The following is a 9,025-nucleotide window of genomic DNA, read 5'->3' on the forward strand; positions in this document are numbered from 1 at the left end:
TGTTGTGTGGGAATGTGGGTCATGTCTTATTCATGAATGCACCCACTGAACTGGGACCAATGCGTTTGGTCCTTTCACAGAATGGGAATTTCAGGTCGATGTTTGCCAACAAGGTCACAGGCACAATGCATTATAAATCAAAGTAAACAAAAGATTCCCATGCTGGGAAAACCGCAAACGTTGCTGGTAACACCAATTCATTTCACACAACAAAATATCTTACCACAAAAACCCTAAAATGAACACTCACAGTCATCATTTACTCTCCATAACATTGTTTCAAACACATGTGAGATGTTTAGCAGAATGTTCAAGCTGTTCTTTTCAATGCATGACCATATAGGTGTATATATGTAGACATGTTTAAACGAGTGACAACAAACCTGGTGCACATATGCAAATAAAATGTTAGCGCTTCAGGAGAGGGGAAGATGATGAGAAAAATACTTAAATTTGGGTCTTTTTTGAGTCTGTTACTCACAAAATCATGACTTCAGAAGACTTGAAATATAGTGCATCAGTCATAACATTAGTCATTTTGACTAATGTTATGATACTTTTATGGTGCTTTTATGGTGCTTTTTGTCCATTTTGGAACAAAAAAACACCAGCATTAGAACATTACATGCATAAATAATGACATGTTCATTTAAACATATTATATTGCAAAAAGCGAGCACAACTTTCTTTCTGTTAAATACAGGAAATCTAGTGGAAAATGGATGGATCAAAGCAAATGATGCATAATGGAAACAGCTTTTGGTTGCAGGATGAAAGTTGTTTGAGAATATGTGTTGGATAAAGAAGAGAGTTCTGGAAAAGTGAAGTGCCACTAGACATGGAGAAACTGAAAGGGCTTTAAATGACCCTGAGGGGGAATATTAGCGTCACAATTTGGCTCCAGGGATGGAGAAACATCAGAGAGATTAACTGAATTCATTTAGTTCAATGTGCTGTGACCTGATGTCCATTTGACATCCACTCACACAGTCAGCCAGTGAATATCATCAGCACTTTCCTGTGGCGTCCTCTGATGTTAAAGACCCAGAGGCATTGACCCCATCATTTTGTATATATATGTTTTATATGTGTATATATGTATTTTATTTTATTTTATTTATTTATTTATTTTTAATGGTGACTTTGGCCTTTCTCACCTCATAGGTCTGAACTTGTCCAACAGTCATTCTAAATCATACAATGGTTCATAATTTTGATATAGTCTATTGAACAAAGTCATTTATTTTATTAATTTGTTAAGTAATTTTAATTCTGAAAAATCTAATATTTAGTAGTGTCCAATATTTTGTGAGCATCCTTATTGCATTTTCCTTATTAGAAAATGTTCAAATGAACATTAAATAAGGTTGATGTATTTTTTTTCTCCCCCCATTTTTGGTTCATGTTAACTACTGTAGTTGAATAATGTTAACAAATTGAAAAAATGTTACCATCAAACTCAACCATCAACCCTGTAAAGAAAGTTATTGTGGGAAATACAAGTTTATAAGTAACCAATATTTGGCCCCACTAGCTAGATGCTACTCAGTGACAGCTTTATATAGTATAAAGCAGAGGTCTTCAACCCTGCTCATGGGCACTAACTGTCCTAGCTCCAATTGTTTAGCTCCAATCCTAATCAAATATACCTGAACCAGCTAATCAAGCTCTTCAGGATCACTTGAAAATCACATTAGTGTGAAATTCAGTTTTGCTGAAGGAGGTTGTAAGCTTTGCAGGACAGCGGGTCCCCAGAAACAGGGTTGAAGACTTCTGTTTCAAGGTTGCCAGGTTTGCGTAACAAAAGCAGCCCAATTGCTAGGCAGGTCCCACCCAATCACGACCAAAACTAGCCTAATCGTGTTCAGGAAGGGTTCCTCTGTAAAAGTTGAATTCTGGGGGGGTACAAATCGAGTAAGAATGGGCGGGGAGGGATTCAAACTGCTGACTAAAAAACAACCAGCGGCGACTGTGTAAAAGTAGCCCAGTTCCGTGAGAATACCTTCTGTGAGAATACTTGGCAAAATTGCTCTGGTCTAAAGCAACCCTGTTATTGCTCATTCTATTGCCATAATTTTGTCTGCAAATTTAAAAAGTGACAAAACAACAAATCACACAGATTAGAGTTTAAAACTTTAAATGTATTCCACATATTTTGGTGACAGGGTTAAAGAAAATAAAACCCCTCATATAACATTTAATGTTTCCTCTTGAGGTTGATGATCAACATTTTCCCAATTTTGTGTTTTATTCATCAATCATTAGTGCCTCTTTTTGGATTTTGGTTATTTGAAGTTAAAGTTATGGTGTTCGATTGTTAAAAACAATATGTATAGTTAGTTTAGTTGAGGATGGCTATAGATTCATCGTTTACAGTGAGGATAGATTAATGTCTCAATAGAAGCAGGAAAACCTTTCTGCACCATTTTGTCATGGAGGGAAAGTCCAACAGCTGCTCTTCCTTTCGAATCTCTGTTTCTGTGCCGTTCCAATGCAAACTGATCAGCGGAACTAGAGGAACTCTGGCAAATCCAGTGAAAAGCTGCCACGATCATAACAGATGACAGCGACGGGAACACTCCATTCTCTGCTGAGTTGAGTTGCGTCTAGACAAAGCCTATTTTATGGTAATCCGGAAATATCCGTGCCAAAGCCGGAACGCCGGCACCTTTTTTTCTAAACATGCATCAATTTACTGAATTTGACTGTCCCTCAACTTTTGCTTTGAACGAATGCATAATCTTCAGCAAACAGTCGTCGGGCAGCTGTGCAGGAAGTCCAGATCTCGAGGTATAATTTAAAATCCTGACAGAAAAACAAAGGCATTGACTTAGTGCTCAAACGGCCATCCAGACGAATCGCTGCCTCAGCGCTCTCGGCGTCTTTGAGCGAGGTGTGTGTTCGTGGACCCACAGAGGGAGGACGCCGGGAAATTGCTGTGCCTGTTGTTTGGTGTTCTGACAGCTGCGTCGAGGGTGAAAGGCGGCGAGAAAAGCTAGCAGAGCACAATGTGCTTTCGTTTACCCCTCCGCCTCGTAGGTGCCAAGACACAAACGACCCACCGGCGCTTTCAGACATTTCTGAAGGCCCTTTGACGCCCGAGTGCTTTGGAAACATGCTGACTTATCTCGCAACCCAGGTGAACCCTTCTTTGAGCTGAAAAATAGAAATGTAGAAAGGATGGGAATGAAGGCCTGAGACAGCACATAAAGTCAGTGCGCTTTTGTTTGAGTTTGCCGAGGTAATGGCGTTTCTGAGCGACACCCTCCTTCCACTTTAAATCAGCGCCAATGCCATTCATCACAGAAATGGAACAACAGATAATGACGAGTTATTTATTATCATAATTAAAGACGGAGCCGTTAGACATATTGATCTGGCCTGCTGAAAATTTCCCCATCAGTAATTAATGGAGTGGAGGAGATCTGTAATTGTACAGTATGAGTTTGGAGCCAAACACCAGCGTGTCCGCTAAGACAGATGGGTGTAGAAGAGCCATGTTCTGCAGAGACCCTTAAACGCTGATAGATCATGTGCCGGCTGTGCATGTGTTGGTCTAAGTGGATGCGGAAATCGATCCCTAGAGATGGCTGTGGTATTTCGTTTTCCATTCGTTTTTTTTTTTTTTTTTTTTTTCATGGATGAATTTGTCTTTAGAGCCATGGAATTGTTTTTGTGTTTGTTCTGATTTTCTTATTCAGGTTTTCTGCTCTTAAATATTCTGAGCATCAGGACCACTGCAGTGAACAGAATTTCCTATATGTACTAGAATTATTGTTTGCGTTGGTCTGTTTCTTTTTAAAAATTATTTAACAAATACCTTGTCATCGTGTGCACTTATTGCGCAGACAATTCTTCAGTTTGGACGTAAAGTGTAGCTACTGCTGTCAAGGATAATCTGACAACACTAATGACATCTAATTCCTTAATATCTTCATCATCATCACCACAATAATTATTAATATTATAAATAAAATATTAAAATAAGAAAATGGGCTTTGTAATATTTCACTGTAAACATTAGTATTTAAGAAAAATATAATAACAGCAACAATAACTATTAATTACAACATAAATAATTATGAATAAAAAATAAATAATTTATAAAACTTTAATTTTATATCAAAATGGCTATGAATTAATAATAATAATAAAAATAATAATAATAATAATAATACAATATTAAATATTTTGTAATTCTTCACTGTAAAAAAAAATAGTATTTAATAATAATACTATTGTGATTATTACTAAATAAAATATTAAACAATAAGAAAATGCGTTTGCAATATTTCACTAATAAAATAATACATTTAGTATTTAAGAAAAATACAATAATAATAATAATTCTTAAAAAAATCTTAAAAGAAAAAGAATTAATGTAATATTTCACTGTAATTAAAATAAATAAATCTGGGGAAAATAGAATAATAATTGTATTTAATTTATTATTATTATTACTACTACTACTACTAAATAAAATATTAAACAAAATAAGAAAATACTTGAAATGCAACATTTCACTGTAATAAAAAAAAGTATTTAAGAAAATAATAATAATAATAATAATAATAATAATTCTTAAAAAACTTAAAGAATTAATGTAATATTTCACTGTAATAAAATAAATAAATCTAAGGAAAATAGAATAATAATAATTGTGTTTATTATTATTATTATTATTTCAGTTCATAAGCACTTCTTGCAATTTTGAGAAAATGAACAAAGTACTGCGCTTCACTCTGTTCACACAGCACATATATTTATTTTAATTAAATCACAGCCTTTTCAATTTGATAATCATACTGAGCCATATCATGATTTTGCTTTAATTTTTTAATTAATAGTGCAGTCCTAGCCTTCAGGAACAGGTTTGGGGAATACTGCCCTAGGGGGCGCTATATTGAAGAAATGCTTATAATTCTGATTGTTGCTTAAATTGTTATTTCTTAATTTGGGTAAATTAATGGTGTGAAACAGTAGAACAGATTTGTGTGTATTTTGTGTGTCATTTTTGTTTGGAAACTTTGTGTTTGTGTTTTATCAATAACGTCCATTCCTTCTATCCTTGACGTTTGGGACTGAAATTGCTGGCTGTGTTGTGAAACGAACCCATGTTTGTGCTCGAATCTGAGGAGGTGCTAATGGTTTAGCGGGGGAGTTTGCGGGAGTGAAGGGCTCTTATCTGACGGCTTTGATGCTCTGCATATTGGAGTCATTTTCTGCTAGATGAATCGGCCTCCTCCGGGTCGCCCTTAATTCAACTAATGATGCTCTTGAGAGGAGAACCTCTACACGCCGCTGGGTAATTACGCCCAAATGCAGCGCCGGGTGGCTGGATGAAGAAACATGGAAGATGTCACAGGGAACATGCAGGGACGGTTTTGTCAACGACAAAGTACCCAGAATGCACGACCACTTTGGAATGGAAAAAAGCTCCTGACAGCATGATGTTATAGTTACAGTGTCTGCCAGCGGGGACTAATGGGATCGTGCTAACCAGACAAACCTTGAGCTGGAAGGCCGAGTTAGACGGATAACTGTGAGCTCATTTAATCTAAAACACATCACCTGTTACCTGTGTTTAACAATGAGTTGCATAACTGCAGCCGCACACACAGTGTTTTAATGAGCAATGGGAAGCCGCTGGGCTGTGAAGGAGGTTTCGCAAAATAAACCCACAAATGACAAACGGGTTTAGTCAGCAGAACATCCAACGATCTGCAGCCCTTGAATGAAATTAATTATAAAAGCTCTGAGGAAATGAAAGCGCGAGCGACGTCTGTCTGCAGCCAGAGGACACGGAGAAAGACACACTTTTGTTTTCCTTTGTCTTCCTGCTTCGCTCGGGAATCTCCCATGCCGTCAGCGGTAATGAGGAGCCGGACGTGATTTCATAGCTCCTGTCGCTGGTGACCTCGACGCGTCCGTGCTTAAAACCCATTCCAGCGGCAGCTGCGAGTGCTTCAGTCCTCACCAATTTCCACAAATTAACTTTGTGTTCATGGAGAATTACTGGGAAAGCCTCTTCTGGAGAAATAAAGGAATTGTGTGACACAGAAAGGAGATTACTTTTGGATTTATCCTCCTGCAGAAGGGCTGATTGTTCGCTCTGTTTGTGTGCTTGACATGCGTCAAATAATCTGATGTTGGAAATACTGATATATATTCACCTTGATAAATGGTCTGTTATTTCGCTCTTGTTATCAAGGAAGACTCAGTATGAAACCTAAAACCTTTTTTTAAACCTTTTTTTTTTTGCTGCGATTAGAATATGAGTATCTAAAAATCAATAGAGACAGTGTTATTTATTTTTTATTTTTTTACTAAAACTAAAATTATTAAAAATCATAATCATCAATAATCATTAAAAATATAAATATTAGGTAACACTTAAACCTAAAAAACATAAACGTGAAAATGTTAACTTAACTGAAATAAATAAATTGAACTACTAAAATTACTAAAAATAAAACAGAAACAATAAAGAAATTAAAGCTGCAAGCAGCGATGAAAGGGCCCTCGCACCCGGGCTCACCGCCACCCGTTGGACTTAAGAAAACAGTGAACAGTGGGCGACATGCATGTAAGCGAGAAAATACCAGAGAATTATTGCAAAGTAATTTCAAATTGCCACACTTCCTGATGCCAACAGGTGGCGCTGTGACCGTAACTGAATATTGCCATGTAGATGTCTTCAGGCCAGGACTTTGTAAAGTTTGGAGCAGATCGGACATCATATGCCTGAGTTACAACAACTTCCTGTTTCGTGACGTTAATCGCAAACATTAGCACATAGCCAAGTATTTCATGATTTTACGTGTTTCTAGCATGTTTGGTACTTCGTGGCATATTGAAATGTGTTTCTGGGAGAGAATTACAGTGTAAAGCATGCCATTTCCTGTTGCCAGCAGGTGGCGCTATGACTAACTGAATATTGGCATTTAGATGTCTTTAGACCAGGACTCTTATCACACATGTGAAGTTTGGGACAGATCGAACACTGTATGACTGAGTTACAACAACTTCCTCTTTCATGGCGAAACATCAGACTTTGTCAGGCCGCCACGGACACACCCTTCAACGAAAACTCAAGATCTTTGATATTTATCATCGCTAAGGTCTTAAGATTAGACTGACAACATATGATGTTGATCTGGTTAAATCTCTACGAGGAGTTAATCACAGTGTAAAATATGACATTTCCTGTTGCCCACGGGTGGCACTATGACTGTAATTGAATATTGCCATGTAGATGTCTTCAGGCCAGGACTCTAATAAAATATGTGAAGTTTGGGGCAGATCGGACACTGTATGCCAGAGTTACAACAACTTCCTCTTTCATGGCGAAACATCGAACTTTGTCAGGCCACCACGGGCACGCCCTCCAGTGAAAACTCTAGATCTTCGCAATTTAACGTTGCAAAGGCCTTTAGATTAGACTGACCAAATATGATGTTGATCTGATTAATTGTTAAAGGAGTTCGTTAAAGTACAACGTGTGGAAATGTCCAAAATTGCACAAATTTTGCAGAGAAAATTCAAAATATCTCACTTCCTGTTGGTTTTTTGATTTCGTACCAAGAGACTTTTTTGTAGGGATTGGGCTGTTACATGTGTGTACCGAATTTCATACCTGTACGTGAAACATAGCATGAGGGGCACTTCATTGAAATTTTGTAGGTTGCGCTATCAAGCCATTTTGCCACACCTAATTCTGAAACCCACAACAGACGTAAATTTTTACCACTTCTGATGCGTGTGCAAAGTTTCATGAGTTTTTGAGCATGTTTAGGCCCTCAAAAAAGCGATTCATTTGCCAGAAGCGGAAGAATAATAATAAGAAACTGAGCAATTCCAATAGGGTCCTCACACCATCGGTGCTCGGGCCCTAAAAAAAGACAAAAAACTAAAACAACTAAAAATATAAGGTTATATATATATATATATATATATATATATATATATATATATATATTATATTATATTATATAAACACTGTATAGAGTTATAGGCTCTATTCTTTATACAGTACCACTGCATAGAGTATAGAGATTCATTTACTCAGAGTAGTTTATAGATAATTAAATACTGGCAGGAAAAAAATGTATATAAAAACAGAAAATTACATAATTTCCCATTACATTTGCCAAGCCTGGAAATGTTAAAACTCCCAGATATCTGCATATTCTAAATGAATTGTATAAAGATGTCATTACACACACACGCACACACACTTTTATATGTGGTTCACGGGGACTCTCCATAGGAGTAATGGTTTTTATACTGTACAAACTGTATATTTTATCCCCTTACACTAACCATACCCCTAAACCTACCCATCACAGAAAACGTTTGGCATTTAAGCATGTTTTTTTTTTTTTTTTTTTTTTTTTTTTTAAGCCATTAATGACTTCTTGTGTCCTCCTAAACCATGTTTACATTGTAATATCCATATCACATTTGTATCCCCATAAACCATATATACAAGATCACACACAGACACAGAACAGTGCATCTTTACCTGGCAAAGGATGAAAGTGTCTTCCTCCTACACACACACCCACACACACTTATAGGCGTGTGTCACGCTCCCGAGACACACACACACACACACACACACACACACAAACACACCGTCAGCCGCTCAGCAAGCAGAAGTGGGCGGACCATCCAGACATTACTCTTGAGTGAGCGGAGCCGTGCTGCTAAACTTCATGCTGTTATTACCCATGATACCTCTAGATGTGACGCCACAGGGCACACGTGCACAAATGCCATGAATGCGAGTGGGTTTCTTTCTTTGAAGCTGAAGCGTGTAATTTTTGGGATGTTCAAGCACTTCCTGATCTCTCAGTATAATGTGCAACTACAAGTAAGCCATCTATCTGGCAACGGAGGGGAAGCACATGTGAGGTATTTCAGTACAGATCGACTACAGCTGCTGCGAAAGTCTCAAACGAGTGTGGATTCTGATCCCGCTCAAGGTCAAAGGTCGTCTCATTCATCTCAGGAATGCCGCGCT

The 9,025-nt window shown here is 37.4% G+C and overlaps 1 protein-coding gene across 49 annotated transcripts in view; it reads left to right on the forward strand.

Annotated features, from left to right (window-relative positions):
• LOC127516487 (receptor-type tyrosine-protein phosphatase delta) overlaps window positions 1-9,025 on the forward strand; it is a 456,273-nt gene that overhangs the window by 365,416 nt on the left and 81,832 nt on the right. The window lies entirely within an intron of this gene.

The sequence above is a fragment of the Ctenopharyngodon idella genome, chromosome 7, assembly GCF_019924925.1.
Source record: "Ctenopharyngodon idella isolate HZGC_01 chromosome 7, HZGC01, whole genome shotgun sequence".
Lineage (NCBI taxonomy): Eukaryota > Metazoa > Chordata > Actinopteri > Cypriniformes > Xenocyprididae > Ctenopharyngodon > Ctenopharyngodon idella.